We start from the raw sequence: 13279 nt of genomic DNA, 5'->3' as shown, positions 1-13279 counted from the left end.
GATTTGGTTGTTGTTGTTGAACAACTATTGCGGGCGGTGGTTGTGGTTTTTCAACAACTATTGCGGGAAGTGGTTGTGGTTGTTGAACATCTACTGCTGGCGGCGGTTGGTCAGCACTTTCAGCTTGCATAGATTGTGTGCTACTTTGAGACAGCGATAAGTTAAGTTCAGGCTCAGTATCACTGCTTTGTAACACTAGGTCGGCTACCTCTTCGACCCTCATGTGCTTGGCCCTGGGTTGGTGGCTTGCCCCCGCTAATGCCGATGTGCTGGCTCCAGCTTGCACCATGGACACCGCTGCTGCAGGCGTACGTTTTGGGGGCCCAAAAAAGGTTTGGGGGTCCATACCAGCCTTAAGTGACACTTCCTTTTTCTGTACCTTCTTCTCAGCAACTTTCTTGGTGGTGGAGGACCTGGTAACTGCTCTCTTAGGACCCATCTTCTTCTGATGTCAGCAGCACACAGCAGCACTCAGTAGCACAAATTGCAGAGATGTGTGGTCAGATGAGTCACACCCCACACGTGGCGTACAATTGAAGGACGTCCGTCTGGCAGTTGAACGGGCGATGGATGAAAACAGCCAGCACCTCCTCAGTCTTTTTCTGTGCACCTACAAGCAAAGAAGACAGAAAACGTCAGTCAAACAAGCAGTAAGCCAACAACACATGAACAATTGAAAGACACACAGGGCAATGTATAAAACACAAAAAAGAAGACTAATAGTACGAGCACCACAGCTCCCAGCTAGAAATAACCAATAATAAAGTCAAGCAGGCCTATCATATACCAACATGGACAGAAAAAGGAGGTTGCCTGCTACACATGAGTCATGACAGGTTAATGCAAGGAAAATCAAAATACACCATGGCTAAGAGTTTGTAAAACTTCACGGCAAAAACACATACAAGTCATAAAATTATTCCACACACAAAAAAGTTACCTACCCCCCTGCCCAGACAACCAACTTGGAAATGCAATGGCATACACACATGCCGTAATGATGGTAATTAAATAGACCAAATAGAAACAGCTACATAAAGCAGCCCCGCTCACTAGTAACTAACTACCACCTCTGGGAGTCTGTCCTACTATCAGATCAGACCAAAAGCAGGGAGGCCAATGATAAATGCACAAAGGAAGTACCTACAAAATGGCCGCCACCACATGGCCTGTTCAGGAAGACAAAGCTACAACCAAAGAAGTAAATAACACAAAAAATAAGGACTTTTTGGTAGCACAGGGGACACATTAAACATTTTCGAGGAACTTTTATGCAACTCGGGACATATTGTTCGCGAGAATGCAAAATCGGCGTGTTCGGCAACGCGAATCGAGTAAAAAGTCGTTATCGCGTTCCCGAGCCAGTACATTGAGCGCGCGAAAAAGACAAAAAAGGTAAGGTCGCGTTCCCACACGGCGCGACGTTACCAAAACTACCCGAGCTGTATTCCTAGGGTTACCTAATGGCAGGGAGTGCCATAATAGCTACACACAAGCAACCAAAAAACTAAAAGTACCACCATTACAAAAAAATGTGAAGCAATCCAAAGCCATACACGGTGTAATTAAAGTTACACCACAAAAATAGTTGATTAACTTGAATGCACCTATGGCTTTGAGTGGTAGTACCTACAAAAGCCTTGGATGGCTATGGCAAAAGAAGAGGACCAGGGAAGGACACAGAAAATGGCCGCCTCCATAGGGCCAGGAGGACAGGGACACCCAAAGACAACATGGAAAGGGGATGCACCCAAAATGGCCTCCACCACATGGCAAAATCAGTCACAAAGGAAGCATACACAAAATGGCCGCCACCACAAGGCCTGCCCACCAACAACAACATAGCAGAATCATCACAAAGGAAGTACACACAAAATGGCCCTCACCACTACATGAAAAGAAAGAGAGGACAGACAATAAATGCCTATGCCAAAGGGACAATGCTTTGCTTCACAAAATGAACACACCAGACACCACCCCCCAAATTGGTCACCCCAACCATAAACAAGAAATCATTACATAGAGGACAGAAAGGAACTGGGAGTGGCCCATGCTCCAGGAAGACAAAACTACAACCAAAGAAGTAAATAACACAAAAAATGAGGACTTTTTGGTAGCACAGGGGACACATTAAACATTTTCGAGGAACTTTTATGCAACTCGGGACATATTGTTCGCGAGAATGCAAAATCGGCGTGTTCGGCAACACGAATCGAGTAAAAAGTCGTTATCGCGTTCCCGAGCCAGTACATTGAGCGCGCGAAAAAGACAAAAAAGGTAAGGTCGCGTTCCCACACGGCGCGACGTTAACAAAACTACCCGAGCTGTATTCCTAGGGTTACCTAATGGCAGGGAGTGCCATAATAGCTACACACAAGCAACCAAAAAACTAAAAGTACCACCATTACAAAAAAATGTGAAGCAATCCAAAGCCATACACGGTGTAATTAAAGTTACACCACAAAAATAGTTGATTAACTTGAATGCACCTATGGCTTTGAGTGGTAGTACCTACAAAAGCCTTGGATGGCTATGGCAAAAGAAGAGGACCAGGGAAGGACACAGAAAATGGCCGCCTCCATAGGGCCAGGAGGACAGGGACACCCAAAGACAACATGGAAAGGGGATGCACCCAAAATGGCCTCCACCACATGGCAAAATCAGTCACAAAGGAAGCATACACAAAATGGCCGCCACCACAAGGCCTGCCCACCAACAACAACATAGCAGAATCATCACAAAGGAAGTACACACAAAATGGCCCTCACCACTACATGAAAAGAAAGAGAGGACAGACAATAAATGCCTATGCCAAAGGGACAATGCTTTGCTTCACAAAATGAACACACCAGACACCACCCCCCAAATTGGTCACCCCAACCATAAACAAGAAATCATTACATAGAGGACAGAAAGGAACTGGGAGTGGCCCATGCTCCAGGAAGACAAAACTACAACCAAAGAAGTAAATAACACAAAAAATGAGGACTTTTTGGTAGCACAGGGGACACATTAAACATTTTCGAGGAACTTTTATGCAACTCGGGACATATTGTTCGCGAGAATGCAAAATCGGCGTGTTCGGCAACGCGAATCGAGTAAAAAGTCGTTATCGCGTTCCCGAGCCAGTACATTGAGCGCGCGAAAAAGACAAAAAAGGTAAGGTCGCGTTCCCACACGGCGCGACGTTACCAAAACTACCCGAGCTGTATTCCTAGGGTTACCTAATGGCAGGGAGTGCCATAATAGCTACACACAAGCAACCAAAAAACTAAAAGTACCACCATTACAAAAAAATGTGAAGCAATCCAAAGCCATACACGGTGTAATTAAAGTTACACCACAAAAATAGTTGATTAACTTGAATGCACCTATGGCTTTGAGTGGTAGTACCTACAAAAGCCTTGGATGGCTATGGCAAAAGAAGAGGACCAGGGAAGGACACAGAAAATGGCCGCCTCCATAGGGCCAGGAGGACAGGGACACCCAAAGACAACATGGAAAGGGGATGCACCCAAAATGGCCTCCACCACATGGCAAAATCAGTCACAAAGGAAGCATACACAAAATGGCCGCCACCACAAGGCCTGCCCACCAACAACAACATAGCAGAATCATCACAAAGGAAGTACACACAAAATGGCCCTCACCACTACATGAAAAGAAAGAGAGGACAGACAATAAATGCCTATGCCAAAGGGACAATGCTTTGCTTCACAAAATGAACACACCAGACACCACCCCCCAAATTGGTCACCCCAACCATAAACAAGAAATCATTACATAGAGGACAGAAAGGAACTGGGAGTGGCCCATGCTCCAGGAAGACAAAACTACAACCAAAGAAGTAAATAACACAAAAAATGAGGACTTTTTGGTAGCACAGGGGACACATTAAACATTTTCGAGGAACTTTTATGCAACTCGGGACATATTGTTCGCGAGAATGCAAAATCGGCGTGTTCGGCAACGCGAATCGAGTAAAAAGTCGTTATCGCGTTCCCGAGCCAGTACATTGAGCGCGCGAAAAAGACAAAAAAGGTAAGGTCGCGTTCCCACACGGCGCGACGTTACCAAAACTACCCGAGCTGTATTCCTAGGGTTACCTAATGGCAGGGAGTGCCATAATAGCTACACACAAGCAACCAAAAAACTAAAAGTACCACCATTACAAAAAAATGTGAAGCAATCCAAAGCCATACACGGTGTAATTAAAGTTACACCACAAAAATAGTTGATTAACTTGAATGCACCTATGGCTTTGAGTGGTAGTACCTACAAAAGCCTTGGATGGCTATGGCAAAAGAAGAGGACCAGGGAAGGACACAGAAAATGGCCGCCTCCATAGGGCCAGGAGGACAGGGACACCCAAAGACAACATGGAAAGGGGATGTACCCAAAATGGCCTCCACCACATGGCAAAATCAGTCACAAAGGAAGCATACACAAAATGGCCGCCACCACAAGGCCTGCCCACCAACAACAACATAGCAGAATCATCACAAAGGAAGTACACACAAAATGGCCCTCACCACTACATGAAAAGAAAGAGAGGACAGACAATAAATGCCTATGCCAAAGGGACAATGCTTTGCTTCACAAAATGAACACACCAGACACCACCCCCCAAATTGGTCACCCCAACCATAAACAAGAAATCATTACATAGAGGACAGAAAGGAACTGGGAGTGGCCCATGCTCCAGGAAGACAAAACTACAACCAAAGAAGTAAATAACACAAAAAATGAGGACTTTTTGGTAGCACAGGGGACACATTAAACATTTTCGAGGAACTTTTATGCAACTCGGGACATATTGTTCGCGAGAATGCAAAATCGGCGTGTTCGGCAACGCGAATCGAGTAAAAAGTCGTTATCGCGTTCCCGAGCCAGTACATTGAGCGCGCGAAAAAGACAAAAAAGGTAAGGTCGCGTTCCCACACGGCGCGACGTTACCAAAACTACCCGAGCTGTATTCCTAGGGTTACCTAATGGCAGAAATTGACAGACACCCGAAACCTGACATACCCCACACATAAACATAAGATTTTCTAAATCAATCCAGTCCATCCATGATTTCCTAATTAGAGGTACACCAGAAAAACAGTTGATTACCTTTCATGACCCTATGACTAGTACCTCTGGCCTACTGGAAGAGTAGGCCACAAGTTTGGAGGCCTATGGCAAGACCAAAGTGGCTGGGAAACATAAAATGGCCGCCAACAACACATGGCCAGGCCAACCACAGAAAGTTATTACAATGAACTCAAACATGCCTACACACTAACTACATGGAGTACTAGGGTCAGCTATTGGCTTAAAAAAATAAAAAAACTTTTTCATTACACAAACAGAAATTCCACAGCAGACATTGCTATTGCATAATGATGACCATAATCCAATGCCAGCCATGATGTTTGTTTACAAACTTGAATAAAAATTTAAACACAGAATTATGATTTTACCCATGGGTACCTCTCTATGTAGCCTGGATGAAATTTAAAAAGAAATACAAGTTGGGACCTCATAAAAGTAGGCACCCATCAATAATTTAAATCAAGGAATGAATAATGTAGTTAAAACATTTTAAATCAAACAAACACAAGTCTACAACATCATACTCACTCATACATTACTGAACTTACTTGAAAAAGAGAATTCAAAATCCAAAAGTCCTCAGTAAGATTCAAAAAAAGCAGTAATGCAGCCAACACACACAGAAAGTGATCCTGCCAGCTCAAAATCCAAATGAAAGTGACCACCTCATGGACAAAGCACTGGGAGGAGCCTGGTGGACAGGAACAGGAAGTTGTAAACTCCAGAGCCCTTCCTCCTTAATATTCAAAAATACAGTAGAAACAGAAAGAGGACTCCTTCCCCCCAAAAAATACATCCAAAGGTACAACTTTGAGGGGTTTCTCACTTGTTTGCTAACCAAAATGGTAATTTATTATTATGGTTTAACTTTTAACATGCTCGCGAGTTATTCTGTGCAAGATTGCAGGTTCTGCGTGTTCGGCAACTCGATCTTACCAACAAACATACTCGCGCGTCCTTATGGCTTTATCGCGCTTCCAATGACGTTATCGCGTTCGCACAGCTGCACGGAAGGGTTTACAAACATGGTGGCCGACGCGACCGGGAAAAAGCGAACGCAGAACCAAGGTAAGCCATTGCCGCGCACGCGATAATGTTATTTAGCGCGCGACAATGTTATTTAGCGCGCGACAACTACGCTCTGCACCGGATAGCGGAGTTATCGGCAGCTACGCGAACTCCGCGGAACGCGGAGTTGCCAAAACTCCGCAAACTCCGCAAACGGAGCGTAGTGCTTCGCCCAGGGTTAATTATGATGTTCTATTAAAACGAAAACATGTAATTCTATTTGGCGACCCACTACAACTTACTCCTGTAAAAGGGCAACTTGTTTTTAAAATACTTTTCCATGAAGACAGTAAGGAATCTTTGGGAAGTATGGGAAATGTCAACATTTGGTCTTATTTTGAATAAAAAGAACTTATTAAGAATATGCAACAAGCAAGTGATGAACAATATGGTAACATTCTTTAAGAGATGAGAATTGGTGTTTTAACAAAACATGGAAAAGAAGCTTTACAAAGTCGGCTTTTAATGAACTTGTTTCCCAATGAAAACATACCACCTGAAATAATATGCAAAGAAATTGCAGAAAAGAAGTCTATAGTTTGCCTAATGCCAACACTGCAAGAGTGGTCTACGTTAAATCCAGAACTTTTGAAATTGGCACCAATAGTGATAATGGAAGCCATTGATAAAATGGAACACAAAGGAGTTACTATTCTTCTCAAAGAGAAATTACAGTCAAAATTGGATTATTTGGAAAAACCTGATTCTAAATCTGCTTGTGTAGAAAAACTTTATATGTATTTGTAAACTGTCAGGTAGTTTTAGGGGGTAATTTGGATGTAGAAAAGGGTTTAGTAAATGGAGAAATGGGAAAAGTTGTTGATTTTGTTATTTCTCTGAACAGAGATGAAATTTAATTTTTTAAGATTACATTTGATCAGATTGAAGAAATAAAACGATTAGACTTTGTGCTGTTCATTTTTTGCTTGTAAAAGACTTATATGTTCATAGAAAACAGTTTCCTCTTTCTTTAGCATATGCAGTAACTATTCATAGATCTCAAGGTTTAAGTGTAAACAGTGCTTTCGTGAATATTGAAAGTATAGTATTTGAAGAAGGCATGGCATTGTCTCGAGATAAGAATATTATCTGGTTTGTATTTGATTGATTTTGATGAGAAAAAGATTAGTGCCGATGCAACTTGTGTAACAGAGTACAATCGGTTAAGAAGACTTCATGTTCCTAACTTAGGTGAATATCCCATGTATGAGAAACATATAGTAAAACTGAAATATGACAAATATTTCACTGAGATTAAAAAAAAGAAAACAATTCAAGAGAATGATGAAACTGCAAGGAAAATGAAAATGGACAGAGTGGATGATATTGTAGGATACCAGTTAGAACATAGGTCGGGTATCAACTGCTATGCTAATGTAATTGTGACTTTTGTGTTTTGTCTGGAGGATCTTCATCATGAAATTATGGAAAATAGAGAGAAAATATTCAGTTCTTTATTACATTATATGTTTCAAAAGTTGGTAACTGATAGAACTAAAATCCATACTGCTACTGGCATACGGCATCTTTTGGACATGTGTACTGATTCTTCGCAATTTACACTTAATATACAACAAGATGCACACAAATTTCATATGTTTATGCTTGCAGTATTGGAAGGTGAAGGAATAGAAATTGAAAATTTGTTTGGACTAAGTTACAGATGGGATCATAAATTTGAAGAGTGTTGATTTTCTTCTATCACTGAAATAGACACTGAACGATTCATATATTTGACAATATCAGATTGCAAAACAGTGTCCTTTAACAAATTAGTAAAAACAGATAATCAAGATATAAAATGTTCTTGTTGTAAATCATTAATGTTGTCAACATTATTTATAGAAATATTTGGACAATATGTAATTTTAATGCTACCGCATTGTAGAGCAGATGGAAGTAAATTGGAAACCAAATTACACATTTTTGTGGCAAGTCAAGTATCAATTTCGGGAAGAACTTTTAAAGCAGCGGCTATTATTTTCCATCATAGACCTACTACAACATCTGGGCACTACACTGTGTATTTAAAGTGCAATAAAGGATGGATACATTGCAATGATGCCCATTCGGAATTCAAATGTAGGATGCCTTACGAATTACCAAATTCTATCTGATATTTTTTATGCCAACGTTTTGAAAACATCATTCGGCCTATTGGGAAGATGTGAACATGAATTAACGGGCTTATTTTGGATATTTCCAATGCAAATGAATTTGGAAACATTATTCGGCCTATTGGGAAGATGTATACAATTACTGTTTGGAATATTGTTTGTGCTAATTCTTATTGCTTTTTCAAAATTGTGTTTGAAAGAAGTAGTTTATATATTTGATATTTATATTATATGCGATGTAATTGAGAGTGTATATTTTACAAAATGTACTTGAGAGAAGTAAACTATTTAATGTACTTGAAGAATGTAATTTACAAACTATAGATAGGTAAACAGATAGTTTCACTTGTTCAATACATATTTGTGTTTCTTTACAATCTCATTGATTGTATTTTTCCCCGCTATTGGATGATGATCTACATTGAAATCATTGAGTATGGTAAAATTCAGTAGAATCTGAGAACAACAAAAAAGAGTAACTGAATATGTTATGTAATTCTAAAATTTTATTGTGTTCTTAAAACTATAATATTATGTGGAATAACAGTTTTTCTTCTTTTTTTACTGAAGGTAATACTAAAGTTTGAAAAGGTTTTAAATTCAGTTTCCAACAAAACTACTGTGAAATAGTTCCCCTGAGTTTTGCATCTTCTTTAGTAAAAAAGGAAAGATGAAATAATATAATAAGCATGATAATATGTACTAGTGTTTACAGTCGCTTTTACTACACTCATCCGTTTTTTCAAACACTACCCATGCACTTATTTATATAGTTAGACACTATTCCTATACTCATCCAATCACCCATGCACTATCTATGCACTTCTCCAATCACATAGCCAGTTCCCATACACTTATAATATCACGCAGACATTAGATATGCACTCCTCCAATCACCCAGGCACTATCTGTACACTCATGCAACCAGCTAGATATTACCTGTACACTCTTAAAATTACCCAGGTATTTTCTATACACTTTTCTAATTCCCTAGACATCACCTATACACATACAATTACTCAGACATTACCTATGCATTCCGCTAATCCTTAGACATTACTCTTACACTCATGCAATCACTCCGACATTGCCCCTACAGTCATGCAATCTCCCAGACATTACTCATGCACTACTCCAAACACTTACACATTACCCAGACATAACTTATACACTCCTCCAAACACTTACACAATATCCATGCACTCATACAATCACCCAGGCATTACCCAATTACTCCTATTTTCACTCAGACACTACCCCTGCACTTTTCCAATCACCCAGGCACTACCCCTGTACTCATGCAACTACCAAGTCAGTACCTATGCACTTATAAAATCACCCAGACACTACCCCTATACTCATTCAATAAAATTGACATTAGCCCTACACTTGTGCAATTACCCAGGCATTACCTACGTACCCCTCTAATCCCCCAGAAATTACCCCTGCACTCATGCAATCACTTAGGCATTACCCATGCACTCCTCCAATGATTCGGTCATTTCCCCTGCACTCATGCAATCACCTAGCTATCACCCATGCAGTCCTACAATCACTCAGGCAGTACCCATGCACTTATAAAATTGTCCAGGTAATTCCTATGCACCCATGCATTAACCCATGCACTACATATGCACTTCTGCTATCACCCAGGAACTACCACTACACTCATGCAACCACCCAGACATTACTCTTGCACTCATGCAATCACCCAGGCACTAGCTATGCACGCATAGAATAACCCAGGTACTACTCTTGTACTGCTGCAATCATCCTGGCACTATTAATGCACTCCTTCAATCATCCAGCCAGTACCCATGCACTTAAAAAATCACCCAGTCACTACTTATACACTTTTCCAATAACGCAGGCACTATCACTAACTTAGCTAGACCTTACCCTCACACTCATGCAATTACACATACATTACCTATGCTCTCCTCTAATCCCCCAGACATTACTCCTGCAGTCATGCAATCACCTAGCTATTAACCATGCTGTCCTGCAATCACTCAGGCAGTACACAAGCACTTAGAAAATCATCCAAGCACTACTTCTGCACTCATGCAAACACACAGGCACTACTGATGCACTCCTCGACACACCTAGGCATTACCCGTGCACTCCTCGAGTCAGCCATGTACTATCCATGTACTTCTTCTATCATCCAGGCACTACTCTTGCACTCCTCCAATAACTCAGGCACTACTGCTGTACTCATGAACTTATAAAATCACCCATGCACTACATCTACACTCATGCAATTAGCGAGATATTACCCCTACACTCATGCAATTACCCAGGCATTACCTATGCACTTCTCTAATCCCACATACATTACCCCTACACTCATGGAATCACTTAGGCATTACCCATGCACTCCTCCATTATCTATACATTACCACTGCACTCATGCAATCGGGCACCATAGGGAGAGCCTGAAGGGTCCTGTCTGTGTCCTGCAGGAACCGACATGGCTTTTTACTCCCAGGGAACTGCTGACATGCAGATTCCAGGGGGTAAAAAGCAAAGTGTACTCTACTCGCTTTGAACAAACAAAAGCAAAGTGCTCTTGCTTGTTCAAAGTGACTACACTGTTTGCTATGGGATGGCAGAAGCAGTGCTCCAGCCATTCCATAGTAAACTGCAATGTCCCGGGGTGGGCATCCCGGGACATTGCTGGAGCTTGCCCAGGGGGGTGGTGGTCCCCAGGGCCATTTATGTCTCCACTTCATTTTGAAAGTAGCCCGGGGGAGGAGGTGTGCCCCGGGGCTGCGTGGGGGCAGGAGCCCCCCAAGCATAATTATCTAAATGGCCCCGGGGAGGTGGTGGTTCTCAGGGCTGCAGGAGGGCTTGTAGTCCCCACCCGCAATCAATGAATAACCCTCATTTGACAAAAAGAGTGCTTGCTGAACAAAGAGCCACCTTTCTGCCCAATGTGGTGTAATTCTGTTCAGCAGTGCGAGCTGTAGCTGAGTCTAAAGTTTCCTATGGAAATTAACATGGAGAAAATGCATTTTGGGACCACCTCTTTTTCTTGACCCCCGCTTTACGAATCACCCCGTAACTTTGAACACAGGAGCTGACCTGACCGCCCCATTAGTTTTGAAAATTTCACGAGATTCATCTAACAATGCGCAAGATATTGGCTAATCAAAAAACACTTTTCCTTTGGAAACTAGGTCCTAACTATAGCTACCTACTGGCGACCGCCAGTAGGTAATATTTATATATATATATATATCTATATATATATATATATATATATATATATCTATATATATATATATATATATATATATATATAGATATATATATATGGCACTTTGGTGCAGTTTGAATGAAAGTAAAGATCAATTAGGACAGTGAAATACAGGTTGCCCTTCTTTACTAAGACGGAATAAGTCCTTAGCACGCAACAGATGTCTTATAAATTGGTTGAGAGTTAGAGCTGCTGAACAAGAGGCAGCGGGTTAGCTCTAACAAGTAGACGATCAGTGTGGGCGCGCATGAACTCTGTGATTGAGAGTTCGAAGCTTCGAGCAGACTTTATTTTTCACTCGTAGCATAATTTATTTAATTTTATTTTCTGTATTGTTGTGTTTCACAATGAATAAGCCTGTAATGTCTTTACCTTAAGTCAAAAGGCCAGAACGCATTTGATTAAGAAAGATTTTATCCCAAAGTATTACCACGTATACAAAATCATGTGTAATATGGCTGAGATACCCGCCACCCCCTCTCAACACAAATCCCCAAGGATGGGAAGACGGAAACGGTTCTGAACTTTTGGAAGGCGGGAGGGAGTTACCCTTCCCGGCCGTATTTATTAAAATATGAAACAAAATTAAAACATTAAAATAACAGTTTCATATCATGTACAATTTCATTTATACAGTACGATGTTCTTGGCTGACCTTAACACATCTCTAATACAAAGGTTCTCCTAGCCGATACTAAACATCCTGCAAATGCATTTCTGAACATTGAAATTGTACATCCTAACGTTACGGGCCAACGGCAAGGTCGTAACCGGTGTCAGATCCCCAATACCAATTCCCCCCTCACTTGTGATGGGCGGGCGCACAGAGGACTGTACCTCTGTGCCAACTTCCAATTTCCCTTGCCTTAGCGGGGGCCCCCTGTTAACTCGACGCCATCTTAGTGGTCGTCCGAGGACTCGTGTGAGGTGTCTAGAAGGTAGCGTAGACCCCCCTCCCACCCCACACAACTTACCACACCTGCCGTCGCAGATGTCCGGGCCCCGGGAAATTCCGTGGAGGGGTCCGTATCCCCTCCTCCCCAGTGAAGGGGCTTATGGCCGCCTTCCCTTTCGGCGTCCCATCCTTAGATGGGACCGCCTCCCGTTTGAGGGGCCAATGGCCGCCTCCCCCCGGGCGCTCCCATCCGTAATGGGTGACGCCCAAACCTCTAGGGATCTTCCAATTACTGCTCACCGATCATGACCTTACCGCCCGACCAGAAATAAATACGACATTTCAAACTAAGCTAACAAAAAGGAAATTATTACATTCAAACGATTTCACGTATAACTCCACTGAGCATCACCATTAAACTTATTCGCAAACATTTCTGCTAAGTAAACACGTTAAAACGAAAATCATCCTTTATTATACACACATTATCAACTTTATTCCAAGATAACCTGTAAGAGAAACCAACTCTACTGAGCATCACCATTAAACTTATTCGCAAACATTTCTGCTAAGAAAACATGTTAAAACGAAAATCATCCTTTATTATACACACATTATCAACTTTATTCCAAGACAACCTGTAAGAGAAACCAATTCGCGTCAATCAATTTTATTCCAACAAATCGCTGTCAACAGGGGCTGGTGGGTGGGTCAAAATTGGCTCTTCGTTCCGTCTCGAGCTCACGTGCAACGCGGGGGTGCAGCTTCAGACACAGGAACAAGAGGATGCTTCCTTGGCTTGTCGCTCCTTTTATCCTTCTTCGGGCGGGCGTAGACCCT

Source organism: Lissotriton vulgaris, chromosome 2_1 (genome assembly GCF_964263255.1).
Source record: "Lissotriton vulgaris chromosome 2_1, aLisVul1.2, whole genome shotgun sequence".
Taxonomy (NCBI): domain Eukaryota; kingdom Metazoa; phylum Chordata; class Amphibia; order Caudata; family Salamandridae; genus Lissotriton; species Lissotriton vulgaris.
This window is presented reverse-complemented; position numbering follows the sequence as displayed.